Here is a 15301-nt window from a genome sequence, read left to right as displayed (position 1 = left end):
GAAAGCTCATTTGAATGAAAGCAAGGATCTTAGATTTAGAGCTGGAAGGGACCATAGGGTACCATCTTGTACTACCCTTCCATTTTACAGTTGAAGAAACTGAAGCCCAAACAGATTAGATGCCTTGACCATGGTCAGAAAGCTAATAAGTGTCTGAAGTGAAATTTGAATACAGGTCTTTCTGGGCTTCAGGTATCCATGCTCTTTACTTCATTACTTGGTGACTCTAGGATATATCTTACTGTCTAGCCATCATTAGATTATTTTTTTTTACATACATAAACATATAATCACACATACACATGAATTCACACAAGCTACACCCTGGCTTTAACATGCATGAGTGCATACCCAATAAGATACACTTCCTTGAACACCCACTCAAACCCCTGTCTGGGAGTTGAACAGGGTGTTTGTGCCATGCTGCTCTCCTTTGTGTGCCTTTGTGAGGCAGATGAGTGATGTTGAAGGATCAGGGTGTGTGCAGGGGACACAAAGAGAAGGAAGAATGTTTTATTTAGTGTCTCCTGCAAGAACAAGGAATGTGTCACCATGAAAGAGGCCACAATGACCAGATGAGGCAGTGGCAAAAGAACTGGGGTTGAGGGAAAGTTGGTCCCTGCAGACCAGTGGAAAAGGGGGCAGGTGGTCAGCTTTGGCCAGATGACTTGGATTGGTCCTTTCCTTGTTTGGGGCCTTGTACTGTAGTATGTGGTGGATAAGCTGTGAAGCAAGTGTCTCTTGGAGCCCAGAGTTGGTACTTGCCAAGGAAGAGATCCACCTTTCCCTGAATATCCCTTCAGGCAAGCTAGAGGCCTGAAGTCCCATTGCCTTTGACAAGAGTCAAGGGACACCCAATCCCAAAGCCCAGCGGCTCAGCCTTCTTGGTCTTCAGATGTGTCAGATTTAGGGCCAGGCAAGAGCTTATCAACCTTCCTAGTACATGGCAGCTGTGTGGAATGCAAGGGGTATGGAAGGTGGGAGTGGGGTGGGAAGGGTGTGGTGGGCATAAGGACTGGGAGAGTGTGGTAATTAGTCATCCTTGTCCTTGGCCCCATGCTTCAAGATCTGGGTGAACTCCACATAGTTGAAATTGCCCTTCTTGTCTATGGGGGCCTCTAGGTACATCTCATCCACCTCATCATCTGTGAATCGGTCACCCATGGTAGTGAGCAGCTCCCGAAGGTGGTCCTCGTGGATGACTCCTGAGGCCTCCTCCTCAAAGCAGGTGAAGGCATTTCAGATAACATCCTCAGGGTCTGTCCCATTCAGCTTCTCTCCAAACATGGTCAGGAACATGGTAAAATTGATAGGCCCAGGGGCCTCACTCATCATCCCTTCCAGGTATTCATCTGTGGGGTTCTTCCCTAAGGAGGCCATCATATTGTGGAGATCCTCTTTGTCAATGAATCCATCTCAATTCCGGTCAATCATGTTGAAGGCCTTCTTGAATTCCTGAATCTGAGACTGGTCAAACATGGCAAAAACATTGGATGTAGCCCTCTGGGGACATTTCTTTGTGGTCTTAGCCTTGGCCCATTTGCTCGACATCTTGGCTTCTTGGGAGGGGTGTACTTGTTTTGTGATCTTCGGTAAGTCTCCTCTCCTCTTTGGGCATTAGTTTCCTTTTCTGTGATGTTGTCTTCCAGGTGCCTTCTAGTTGGGTTCCAGGGGTCCGAGTAGAGGGAGTGGAAGAGGCAGCAGTTTGGGCAGAAGCCCTATCATTAGATTTTAAATGGTATAACCACTCTTTGCAAATTAGGTTTTTGTCTGAAATTACTGGTGATTTTGAAGGCCACTCATGACCTCAACAAATCTAAGAGTATTTCATGAATAAGCTTTATTGCATCTTATGTTTTTACAGAGCAGTCATTTCTGAATATGCTCCTTCCCTCTTTCCTTTTCATGAAGAAAAACTACTCAAGAAAAAGCTAACCAAGAAAATAATGACTCTTGGAGAAGTATATGTGACTTGTATGTGATGCATTTGGAAAAAGGGTGCATAGCACTCTGTGCCCAGAGTTCTCTAACCAAGGCCCCCATTTCCTTTGAGTGCCAAGACTGGATATTATGATCATATAACCTCTGACTTTGTTTTGTACTTTTCATTGACATTATTTCCAAAAGCTTTTGCTTTCTTTCTTTCTTTCTTCCTTCCTTCCTTTCTTTCTTTCTTTCTTTCTTTCTTTCTTTCTTTCTTTCTTTCTTTCTTTCTTTCTTTCTTTCTTTCTTTCTTTCTTTCTTTCTTTCTTTCTTTCTTTCTTTCTTTCTTCCTTCCTTCCTTCCTTCCTTCCTTCCTTCCTTCCTTTCTTTCTTTCTTTCTTTCTTTCTTTCTTTCTTTCTTTCTTTCTTTCTTTCTTTCTTTCTTTCTTTCTTTCTTTCTTTCTTTCTTTCTTTCCCCTCTTCCTCCTAGATTCTCTGCAGTTTTTAACAGTGGTGACCATCCTCTTCCTAGATACTCTCTCTTCCCTTATCTTAAAAGACAATACTACCAGTAGGTAGTGTTGAATGGGTACTATCCACTGGGGGATTAACTAAACAAACTGTGGTAAATGAATGGACTAGAGTATTATTAAACTATAAGAAATGATAACTATGAAAAGTATAGAGTACCTTAGGAAGACCTAGATGAGCTGATGGAGAGTAAACAGAGCCAGGAAAATGATATATAATGACTACAAAATGAGATGGAATGCTTTGTAATTCTCATAATCAGGCTTAGCTTCTAAGAAAAGGGAAGAGTATGTACCTCCCTCCTGTCTTTGCAGAGATGGAGGACTATGAATGGAATATTGGATATACTCAGTTGTTGTGTGGATGAACTTTGCTGAGTTGCTTTTTTCCCCTTTTCTTATTTATTCTTTGTGATAAGGAAAAAATGCTTCTGGCAACAGGAGTGAAAGGGATACATTTGGAAAGGTAGTATAAAAACAGAGGACATTAATGAAACTTAAAGATGCAATAACACAAAACTGATATTCGATTGGGACTGGGATTTAGGAGGTGGAATTTGGGATTTATGTAACTCTTCACAGAATCACAGCTACTAGGTGTTGGAACGAAGCTCAAAGATTAGCTAATCCAACTGGCAGGTGACCCTCCCTGTAACACTGCAGGAAGGTGGTCATCATTCCCTACTTGAAAATCTCCAGTAAGGTCTACCATGATCAGGCAACCCATTTCTCTCTCGTAGTTTTCTCAGGGTTCTTCAAAATGCTTATTCAGGCCTTTGGTTCATTTGTGTCTCTAGTTGGGTGGCCTTGGTTGTATTTCATTCTTTACTAGTGTGAAAACTTGGTGCATCTAGCTGAAATCTATAGAGATGAGTCAGAAATGATAAATGACCTACATACTCCAAGGGTACATTGTTTGAACTGACTATTTAAATTAGTCAACTCTAATATAACTTTATGTCAGATGGCAAAATGGTTTCTTTCTCACATAGTCAGAGGTAGTAAAAACTGATAATGGTAAGTTAAAAAAGAAATAATGCTTTCATTTGTTTTACTTTGTAAGCACACCCTGGGAGAAGTTTGTGGACATTTTCCCAAATGGTTTCCAGGCTGCCTTCACAAAAAGCAATTATAAGTTATTATAACGTGTCTTACAGTGACTTAGGAATCAATCAACCTATGTTTTTCTTTAGGTTTAATGATTGGTTGTATGAACTTGGAAAAAATCTTTTAGAGTACCTTAATTCCAGTTTCTTTATGGGACTAATTTGTTAGAGAATCACCCTGCACAAGTACTTTGGACTAAAGATGTAAATTTAGAATAAGCAACAGACTTCTCCAATGGGAACTTAAAGCCCTGCTACTCTGGTTCCAACCTATCTTTCTGTGGTAATCAAATATTTCTTCTCCTTATATGTTCTCCTTTCTAAACAAACTGACCTATGTACTTTTTCTTGTATGCGAAATATTCCACCTCCCACTTTTGTGACTGTCTCTTATTATTGGAATGCTTTCCCTCTTCACTTCAGTCTCTGGCAATTCCTTGTTTCATTTAAGATTCAATCTTTAAGATTTATCTTCAGATGGAGCCTTTCCTGACTCCTCTTTGTCACAATTTGAAAGCTTTATTGCTTCTCTCCACCCTTCTTCCCCTCCACCCTAACATATTTTGGGGGGGCATTTACTTGGTGTGTATTTTATATTTCCTTATATGTGTAGGTAATACAGCTGCTGACTGACAAGTAGAATATAAGCTCCTTGAGGGTAAGGATTGTTTTCCTTTTTGTCTTTGTATTCACGGCACTTGGCACAATGTCTGGTACATAAATGCTTATTTTTGAATTGAATTTGAGTTCAGTCTTTAAAAAAGCTTAAAAAAGAGGTCTGAGAAATAGCAGTAATGTAGGGCGGGCTACCCAAACAAACATAACTTATGTAACCAAACCCCTTTCTAATGAAGCTTCATTTTTAAAATTTGCAGTGATTTTTATCATATTCTTATATAAAAGTTTAGCACCAGTAGTAAAAGTGTGTGAAGTTTTGCTTTTAGGAAAAAAAAATTCACAGCTAGGGGAATATATCAATGTATAAAGCTTGGCAAATCACCCAGGATTACTTGCTCATTGAAGAATAAAAGAAAATAACTTTAGAATATAAATTCGTTTTTAATTAACTGGCAAAGACTCAAGTATCTTTGCACATTGTTTACTATTAGCAGTGGGGCTAGGCCTTGACTTCAAACGGTGGAAAATAGCAGTAGAATCCTCTGCCTCACCAGCACATCCACTCTAGCTTTTCTTCTGAGTCTGGATGTGTATTTTCTATATATCTATGGCCTGGAGAGAAAAAAAAGATGTCAGCAGCCTACCTTAAGAAGTCCAGAGAGGGGATAGTTAAAGTGTCCTTGTTTCAAATCAGTCAATACAGTAAAAGAGGAAAGGAAAAGGACAGGATGACCCCTTCTCACACCATAGGCATTAGGCTATGAAAATAATGCAACTTCTCGTGAGCAGAGGGATAGGAAAGAGCTATATAAATCTTGTCCTAACTCTGGTCCCTGTGTACTAGTGAAAACACTGTAGGAGCAAAACATTTCATTCTCTTTCATTCTCCTCACACCAACACATTCTAGGAATTTATGTTCTTTCATGAAGATGTCTTAGTTTTCATTGCAGTGGCTATGTTTTGACTAGTTTTTAAAGTTATTAAATAGAATAAAAAAAGGCTTCTTTTTCTGTACACAGAGAAAATAACACTGGCTCTTTATAGAAGCCTAACAGTTATCCAGTTTTCCACAAGTAACCCTTTGTAATTATGAAAGAGGAAGGAATGCTGACTATATTCATTGTACTTCTTGGGTCTAGCCTGGCTGGGGGGTGGGTTGGGTTAGAGCTATACAATATTATTTGAAGGCTACTCAGTTTATATGCTTAATCAAGATTACAGAAAAAGAGATTAAATTTAAAAGGAACTTAGATATTATTTAGTCTAACTTTACAGATAAGGAAATTGAGACTCAGAGATTAAGTATTCTCCCAAGATCCCACAGGTTGCTGTTGCTCAGTTGTTTCCAATCTTGTCTCATTCTCTGTGATCCCATTTGGGGTTTTCTTGGCAAAGATACTGAAGTGGTTTGTCATTTCCTTCTCCAGCCCATTTGACAGATGAGGAAACTGAGGCAACTAGGGTTAAGTGACTTGCCCAGGGTTACACAGTTAGCAAATGTCTGAGGCTAAATTTGAATTCAGGGGGATGCTCTTTCCTGACTCCAGCATTCTATCCATTGAGCCACCTAGTTGCACTTAGAATATGGCAGAGGTGGAGTTTAAACTCTGGTCCCCTGACTCTAGTCCAGGGGTCTTCCTCCTTCCACACTATCACTAGGATTTAGAACTCATAGGGCTCCTCAAGGCCAGTGAAAGCCCAGAAACAGGAAGATACTAGTTCCATAGTCACAGGAACAATTCACCTGAGCCCTGGCTCCAACTTCAATATCTTAGATGGGCGGTAGTTTTTTAACTAGTGTTGCTTTTGGGCCCAGAGTCATTGCTGATGGCCTGAAGGAACAGACTTGGCCCTGGCAAAAGGACCTACAGGACAAGATGCTTGGTATTCACCTTCATAGGAGGGACAGACTACACTCCTAAAAGATATCCAGGCACTGATTTTCCATGAACTTGGCCATGATTCCATTGACATTTCCCATTTGGTCATGGTTGGTAGCCTTCAGGCTGGTAGTAACTAAGCCACCTTCTTTCCCTTCGTCATCAGCAGGAACAGTTTCTACTGGTTTGAATCTACATAGAATGGTTATACATATATGGAATATGTCTGACAATATATGTAGCAATCCACACCCATAGTCTCCCACCTTTCTACCAAGGGGAGGGAAGTATATTTCATCATATGTTCTGTGGGGGCAAGATTGGTTATTGTAATTAATTGGAATTTAGCGATTTTTTAGGGTTGTTTTAGTTTGTATTACAATAGTCATTGTATATACTGTAATTTGGATTCAGCTTACTTTATGCCAGTTTATATGTCTTTCCAAATTTCTCTGAATTTCTCATATCCATAATTATTTACAGTGCATAGTTCCACAATCAATAAAAATCCCCCTTTTTTTTGTTTTGATTTTTTTCTTCTCTATCACTAGAAATACCTCTGGGTATTTTGCTATTTATGGTGGGAACTTTGAATTTTTTACCTCTTTGGGGAATATGTATACACACATACACACACACACACGTGTGTGTGTGTGTGTGTGTATGTGTGTATACTCCAAACATATGCCCAATAGTGGGATTGTGAGGTCAGAGAGTATGAACAGTTGATTAATTTTTTTGGCATAATTCTAGTTTTTAGAACGGTTGGATCAATTTACAGTTCTATCAACAGTACATGAATGTGCCTAACCTTCCAACACAGACTATTTCTTACGATTCTTAAATGTTGTGAGAACATAAAAATGAACAAAAAAAAAATCTCCCTTGTCTTTTCTTCAAGTCTTTCCGTTGTTTGTCAGACTCAATCTTTTTCACTGATTCTGGTCCAAAGGAAAAAAAAATTAGGAACAACTGAACCGAAGTTGAAATTTTCTGGACTAAAAAAGATAAACTGTCCTATAGAAATTAAGCTTCCTTTAGATAATGGTAGCTCTACTCTGTCTCTCATGCCTTTCTCTTTCAGTAACATATCAGCATGGACATGTCTTGAGCTCATTTCCCAAAAAGGTCAATTTTTTCATCGTGTGTAGTTTGCTAAGGAATAGATCATTCCTTCATTCAATATTTATTGAGCGTAAGCCACTAGTTTAAGCCATTTTATGCTAGGTATTCATTATTTTAGAAAACTTTCTCTGCTGGGGAGGCTATCTCCTTCATTCATTATAGAGTACTGATGGGAAATCGACTTTAGAATTAACTCTAAGCTAAAGTTAAATCACTCTGTGCAGAGCCAGGTCTCACTTTCTTCATCTGTACAATATAGGGGTTGGACGAGAAGATCTTTAAGATTCTCTTTACTTCTCTCTGAATCTATGATCCTAGGATTATTTCTTTACATTCAAATGAATCTTTGAGCTCATCAATCTGAATGTTCAATCCAGCAATACATATCCCAGTTCATCTCAGGCAGCCCTACATGCCAGGCCCTTCTATGAAACTCTTGCCTAGGTCTTCCCATGTAGTTGACATAAAGGATCCACTCAATGTGTTGGAGACTTTCCTTACTTTCTCCTGATACTGTGAATCTAATAGTGAAATACTCATCTTTGTTATATGGCCAATATATCTTTCTTTTTTTAAAAATCATGTATTTTTGTGTTTGTCTTTTTCTCCTGTACATCTTATCTCATTTGTTAAATGTCATAGCCTGATATATTCATTTTTAATTCTTTAAATACTGTTGTATTCTAGGTCCAAAAGCCATATAACAACATCAGTCTGACATTGATTTTAAAATATCTGGGCCTTAGTTAACTGGGAGAAGTTAAGTGTTATTAAAGGAATTTTGCATTTTCTTCAGTTAATCAAAAAGTCTGTATTACATGCTAGGCATATGTTCAGCACCAGGCATACAATATAAATACATTATAAAATTAATACAAATATAAAACCAAAATAGTCCTTGTCTTCAAGGATCTTATATTTGAAAAGGAGAGGCAACCTGTAAATATATAGGCATGCCCAAGATACGTACAGAGTAGACACAAGATGACCATCTAGGGTGAGGCATCTCAGTTTGGGGGATGAGGAAAGGCATCCTGCAGAAGGTGGTGCCTGAGCTGAGTCTTAAAGGGAACCAGGGATTCCAAAAGGTGGAGGTCAGGAGGAGCAGCATTCCAAGGATGGGGAGCAACCAATACAAAGGCAAGAAGATAGGAGGTGGGGTGTTCCATAAGAGAAATTGAATGATGGCCAAATTGCCTGGTTTTAGAGTGGGGAAGGAGTAATAACATGTAAGAAAAATAGAAAGGTAGAAGGACCCAGGTTGCAAAGATCTTTAACTTCCAAATAAAGGAGTTAACATTTGTTCCTAAGAGGAACTTGAGGCAGAAAGACCAAACAAGAGGGTATTTCAGTGGCCCAGAGAGAGGTCATGAGGCTTTAAATTGGAGTGTTAAGTATATGTACATAAAAATATGGGCAGCTAAGTGGTCCAGTGGATAGAGCACCAGTGCAGGAGTCAGGAGGACCTGAGTTCAAATCTCACCTCAGACACTTGACACTCACTAGCTGTGTGACCTTGGGCAAGTCACTTAACCCCAACTGCCTCATCTTGGGTCATCTCCAGTCATCCTGATGAATATCTGGTCACTGGATTCAGATGGCTCTGGAGGAGAAGTGAGGCTGGTGATCTGCACAGCCTTCCCTCGCTCAAAACAAAGTCAAGTGCAAGTCATGTCATTACTTCTCTGGTGGCATGGTCTTCTTTGTCAATGAAGGACGAACACACACACATATACACACACACACATAAAAATATTGTGGTGGTTGAAACTAAGATCTGGCAACTGATTGAATATATAGGGTGAGTGAGACTGAGAAGTCAAGGATCATACTGGAGTTTAGAAAGATGAATTATGGGAAGGATAAAGTAAATAATAACCAAGTTCAGAAGAAGGCTGAGTTTGGGGAAAAGATAATGAGTTTTGTTTTGGACATGTTGAGTTTGAAATGCCTAAACTATGTCCAGTTGGAAAGGAACAATTGATTGTTTGTTATGTGGGACTAGGGCTAAAGTGAGAGACGGGCTGGGAATCATCTGTGTAGAGTATTAAATTGAACAAATGGGAGCTGATAGCAAGTGAAAATTAGTAGAAGGAGAAGGGAAGAGAGCCCAGGAGAGAGGTGTGGGGTGCATAGCTGCAAAAGGAATATGCAGAGCTGAGAACAATCATATTATTTTTGTCTGATGAGTTGTTATGGTGAAGGAATTCTTTAAAAAGTGTTCAGCTTACAAGTGATGGGCTTCTTCTGGTTCACCGCTCCTGATTCGCTTTTTTTAAGGGAAGCTGCTTCTCTGAAAACAGACTTACTTTGTTTCTAGAATAATAGTCAAGACCTTTCCAACATGGTAGAGCCTTCTAGAGATTGTGCCGTGCTGGAATCACCTTTGAGAAACCAGGGTCCCTTCTATGCCATGATGAGGCAAAGGAGAAGGACTTTGTGGAGGACTATCTCTTGTTTTCTATCTAAATGTGAGCTAATAATAACAATGAATGAAGACATAGAAATGTTTGGGTGGGGAATCTCTAGCCTTGAGGCCACATGTGACCCTCTACATCCTGTAGTGTGGGCTGCAGATTCCCCACCTCTGGCTTAGTATATCATGTGGAGAGCAGTTCTGATCTTATATTGTAATTTAGTTGTTTTTCAGTCATGTCCAACTTCTTAGAAACTCCTTTTGGGGTTTTCTTGGCACAGATACTGGAATGGTTTGCCATTTCCTTCTCCAGCTCATTTGACATATGAGGAAATTGAGACAAACAAGGTTAAGTGACTTACCAAAGGTCACACAGCTAGTAAGTGTCTGAGGACAGAGATGAAATCAGGAAAATGAGTCTTCTGACTCCAGGCTGGGTATTCAATGCACTGCGCCACCTAGTTGTCCTGATCTTATCAATTTCAATCTGGAAGGGTCCTTACAGGTCATCTAGTCCAATTCCCTCATTTTATAGAACTACAGCCCTAAGAGATTTAGTTGTTGGCCTCAGTTTCCTCATCTGTAAAATGAACTGGAGAAGGAAATGACAGTACCTTGACCAAAAAACCCCAAACAGTCATAAAGAGTCAGACATGACTAAAGAGGCTGAACAACAACATACAGCTATTAAGTGGCAGATAAAGAATTTGAATCCAAAGCCTCAGACTCCACACTTATCACTCTTTCCATTCTAACCATTCTGAGCCTTAGAAAACTTTAGGGAGATGATTTCATAGATAGAGCTTCAGCAAAGGCCAGTGGGGCAGGAAGGAAAAAGATGTGACACTGTTTTACAGAAGAATAGATTGGAGCAAAGACAGATTCTGAAACTTGCTCACCTAACTGGGACCAGAACATGCAGTTCCTGTGTCCCCTTTATTATACTGTGACTATCCTCGCTGCCTCCATGCCCATCTGTTCTGAAGCACGGGTCAGGATGAGTCAATTTGCCATCTTTTCAAATGATTTCAGCTTTTTTTTTTTTCTCTCTCAAAATAATCCTTTTACATGAAGGTATTTATTATTTTTCTTGTGCTTGGTAAATATTTACTTTCAAAGGCCTTGAGGGATTTCTTTACACATGCCAATAGCCTGCCACACTGATTCATTTTCTTGTCATTTTAGCTGAGAGTAAGGTTTTAACTCTAATTTGACCTGGAAAAAAAAGTCATCTGTGAAGTTTCTGATTGATACAAATAACAGGTTTTTCAGGAAGTGTTCTGGTTTACCACTCCTAGGACTGAAGCAAGCCATATTTAAACTCTGTGAAGCTGTCTAATCTTGCCAGATACTACTAAGTGGAATTTTCTGGCCAGGCTCAAGTGAGTGAGGACAGTCTGACATTAAGGGACATGGTTATTGAATTCCACGGAGGATACAGAACCACGGCTTGATTTCATCTTCTCTTTTATAGTGCATAGAGCCAGTTGTATTTCATTTGTTCATCCGTTCATTAAACATTTGTTAAGCCCTGACTATGTGTAAGACCTTGTATTAGATGGAGCACCATTCAAAGTTGATTAAACCACAGTATTCAACAAATTTGTAGTTTAGCTGGAAAGATAGGACAGATTTACAAATAGATGTATCTAAAATATAATAAGTGTGTAAGAAAATTACAAAGGAAAATACAATAAGATATTTAAAGAAGAGGGAAGATTTGTTAAGATCTTGAAATGAAAACCTGTCTAGCAGGGAAAGGAAAGGGCAAGAGCTACTTAAATGTCTATATATTCAGTATATATGGAGCCCTATGGCAATCAGGTTAAATCTCATAAGAACTCCAAATTCTGTGCAATGGAATTTCAATCCTTAGCCAATGCATTCAAAGTAACAACCTATACCACAATGTTCTAGGACTATTTCACTTCTGTCTTCTCTATCAGGCAAAATGATTTTCAGACTGATAGGCAGGACAAAAATAGTTAAGAGGGAACTGAAATAAGAGAGGAGAAAGTAAAAGAATATGGTTTAAATGGGTTCAAGTCACCGACATAGAGAAATTAAATCCCAGATTAAGAACTTGCACAAGTGATTAATTTTTTAATTAATTAATTAATTTTTAATTTTCAACATTCATTTCCACAAGATTTTGAGTTCCAAATTTTCTCCCCATCTCTCCCCTCCCCCTATCCCAAGACATTGTGTACATGTGATTATTGATCAGGGATATTTGAAGAGCATGGGAGAGTGGGAGAACTTTTTCAGAACTGGGAGCAGACAAATGTGTTAATTTTCAAAATGAGGGAAAAGGCAGATTCTGGGGAAAGACAACAATAGACCAGTGAATTTGCTAATCCATCAATCAACACAAGGCAGAATTCCAGAATGTATTATTAAACAAATGATTGCTGTGACTTAGAAAGAGAAACAGTATCACTAGAAACCACCAAGGATTCACTAAGAATAAGTCATGGGAAACTAATCTCATTTACTCAACAGAGGAAATACTGTAGATATAACATGTAGGGATGTTAGCAAGGCATTTGATACTACACAATATAGTACCTGGCACATACTAGGATGGTACTTAACAAATGTTTGTTGAATGTCATTAAATAAAATTGTTCTGAACTGACAAATTGTGGAGTATCCTTTTGACATTTTGTCTTGACATTCTTGTGTACAAGATAGAGAGATGTGTGCTGGATGGAAGTTATCACTAAGTGTATTCATGACTTGTAGAATAACTACAGCCAAAGTTTCTTGCTTAATCCTTTGGTGAAAACAGGTCACTTATGGCATGCCACAGAGTTATGTTCTGTTCAGCATTTTTTAATGACTTGGATGAAAACATAAACACAATTTAACATGTTTGTAGATGACAAAACTGGGAAGGATTTTGAATTTAGAATTCTACTCTAAAGAGATCTAAACTGGCTCAAACAATGGACCAAAGCTAAAATAATGAGGTTTTAAGAAGGACAAATGTAAAATCTTGCATTTAGTTACTTGATCTCTCTATGCCTCAGCTTTCCTACTCTGCGATATGAGAGGGCTGGACTTGATGACATTAAAGGTCATTTCCAACTCTAAATCTATGATTCTATGACCTTATGAAGAGCAGGTAGATCAGGACAAGTACACCTCAAGAAAGTCCTTATTGGTAGCAGCTCAGTCTTGAAAGCATTAAGGAATCGTTTCACAAGGTATCGCAGAGGTGGGAAACTACTAGAGTAGAAACGATCAGAGACAATATTATTAGTCATCAAAGTCATCATGGAGTCAGTATTACCTAAGTTCAAATTTGATTTCAGACACTAATTAGCTGTATAACCTTGGACGTCACTTAACCCTATTTGCCTCAGTTTCCTCATCTGCCAAATGAGCTGGAGAAGGAAATAACAAACCACTCTAGCATCTTTGTTAAGAATGTCTCAAATGGAGTCACAGAGAGTCAGACACAGCTTAAATGACTGAACAACAAATCAAGAGGGCATGAATAGCTACTACCAATGCATATTACTCCTTTTTTTTTTTTGTCTTTATAATGTCTTTATAGGAATGATCTACACCCATATCTGATAAAAATACATGAATGGAATAGCTAAACTTTCTAATTTTTTTATTAAAATCTTATCAAATATCAATGAAATATGAATATCTTAATAAATAAAGAATGAAAAGATTATATATGAAACTATGAACTTCTATTATATGCATTTTTAATGTGCATGCTATGTTTAAAACAAGAAAAGCAATACTGTCCTACTTCTCTGTATCTCCTTCTAAATTTTCTTCTTCTCTCTTGTATTTTCAAATATTTTTATGTATGTTTTCTTTCTTTTCTTCTTTTTTTTTTTTTGCCTCATTCTCATTAGCCACTGATTCCTACTCCCAACAAATAGAAACCCTCCCTTGTAACCAATAAATACAGTCACACAAAATACATCAATGCATTGGCTATGGAACAGATAGTCTTTTGTAAACCATTTTCTACAGCAACCTTATCTTTCCAGTCTCGCAATTGACTAAAAGGTGCAAAGAATACAAGATCACATTGTGTTTATTGTTTCTGGATTATAAAATATGATTTGACTCCATAAAGAAAAATGCAGCCTTCGAGTCTCTTCTCCAACAAGGAATCTCTCATGCACATGTTAATATTATAAAATATTCCTTGATAAATATGCCTACATGGGCAGTCATTATCATAGCACAAAATTGTATCACATTATAAAAATGCCTGTTGTTTAGACTATGATGTGCAGGGCATTGTAAACCAACAAGTAAACCTGGGATAATTATTGCAGATGCACAGTGGATTGTGCTCCAAATGGGGTGGGCTGGATTACACTGGAATTTGAAGAGTGGGTTGTTGGGGTTTTTTTTAATCCTAATACATTCCCTGGCACACATACAGAAAACTATATAACAACAACAAAACCTCAACTAACTTTTAAACATAACAGTACTCCTGGTGATGTGCATGGTTATGAATCCTGGAACACAAAGTCTTAAAAAATTCAAAGTTCCTCCATTACATCAACAAGGAGGTATAGGGCAGACATAGGTAGGCCACAACATTCTTCCAGTGATAACCTATGCATGAGAAATGAGAGAAGGGATGCCATTCTGGAAATAGGTGATTGAAAAATGAGATGGGTTGTTCATATGGTGAGTACTAGTGAAAAGACTATACATATAACTATAGTACCATCCAAACGAGAAGGAGTTGAGTGTAAGCAAAGGGTCAGAACAATCTGAGAAGGTAATGATCACTTTTATCTAAGGAGAAAGATTTTGGGGTGATTTCATGAAGGAGGTGACATTCAAATAAGGCCCTGAAGAAGGGAAGGGTAAGGAGTCTGTTCTAAGCACAGGGGTTGTAGACATAAAGACTCAGAAATAGGAGGGTAGAGAATGAGAAGGTTTGCTGAGCAGTCCAATGTGGTTAGAAGGTGGAATAGTATGACCTAAGTCTGGACAGTTTAGTCAGATTGTGGAGATGGTATGGCTCTGGGATCCTATAATTTTGTACAGTGTTTTGGGTTTCTTTATAAGAGAACTGAACTTTCCCTGCAGGAAGGCATGGGATACTTTATTGTCTATTATTATGTTTAAAGGGAAGGTAAGAAAGCTAATTATGCTAATGCTGAGCAGCTCTCTGCTTCCTGAGGAGAGTCTGATGATGATGGGACAATTATAAGGTAAGAGGATTAACTATATGCCTGCAGAAAGGCAAATCATATGGTGAGAATTGTTTAAGAGCATTTTTTAGAGAATCATTAAAGACTTTCCTATATTGTATTCATCATTCTTGATAAAGTATTTGACCCAATTGGGTCTGGGAGCTCTGAAGCAGGCATGGCATCTTAGAGAAATCTAACAGTGTCCTAAGGTCACTCTAGAAGTGGAAGGTTGGTTATGTCAGGATGGATGACATCCCATCCTGTGGACACTGGAGCAGGGCCAGGGTTGTGTGATAGCTGTGGAATGCTGGGGACTGCCAGCAGGGGCCAGATCACCCAGATGGAGCAGTTAGAGACAGGGCAACGCTTTGTGAGATAAGACGCATGAGCAGATGATGGGTGGCAGAGGCCATCTTCAGTTCAAACTCTTGTCAGGGGGTGTCTGGAGCTTTTCAGGCCTATTTCCATACATGGACAGGCATGTCAACAGGGATAGCTTTCAATGGGAAG

At 38.7% G+C, this 15301-nt stretch overlaps 1 pseudogene; it reads right to left on the bottom strand.

Moving 5' to 3' along the window:
- Positions 1–971: 971 nt before the first annotated feature.
- On the bottom strand, positions 972–1724 carry LOC140527171 (myosin regulatory light polypeptide 9 pseudogene; annotated as a pseudogene).
- Positions 1725–15301: the final 13577 nt, after the last annotated feature.

This window comes from Notamacropus eugenii, chromosome 2 (assembly GCF_028372415.1).
Source record: "Notamacropus eugenii isolate mMacEug1 chromosome 2, mMacEug1.pri_v2, whole genome shotgun sequence".
Classification (NCBI taxonomy): Eukaryota; Metazoa; Chordata; class Mammalia; order Diprotodontia; family Macropodidae; genus Notamacropus; species Notamacropus eugenii.
This window is presented reverse-complemented; position numbering and strand designations above follow the sequence as displayed.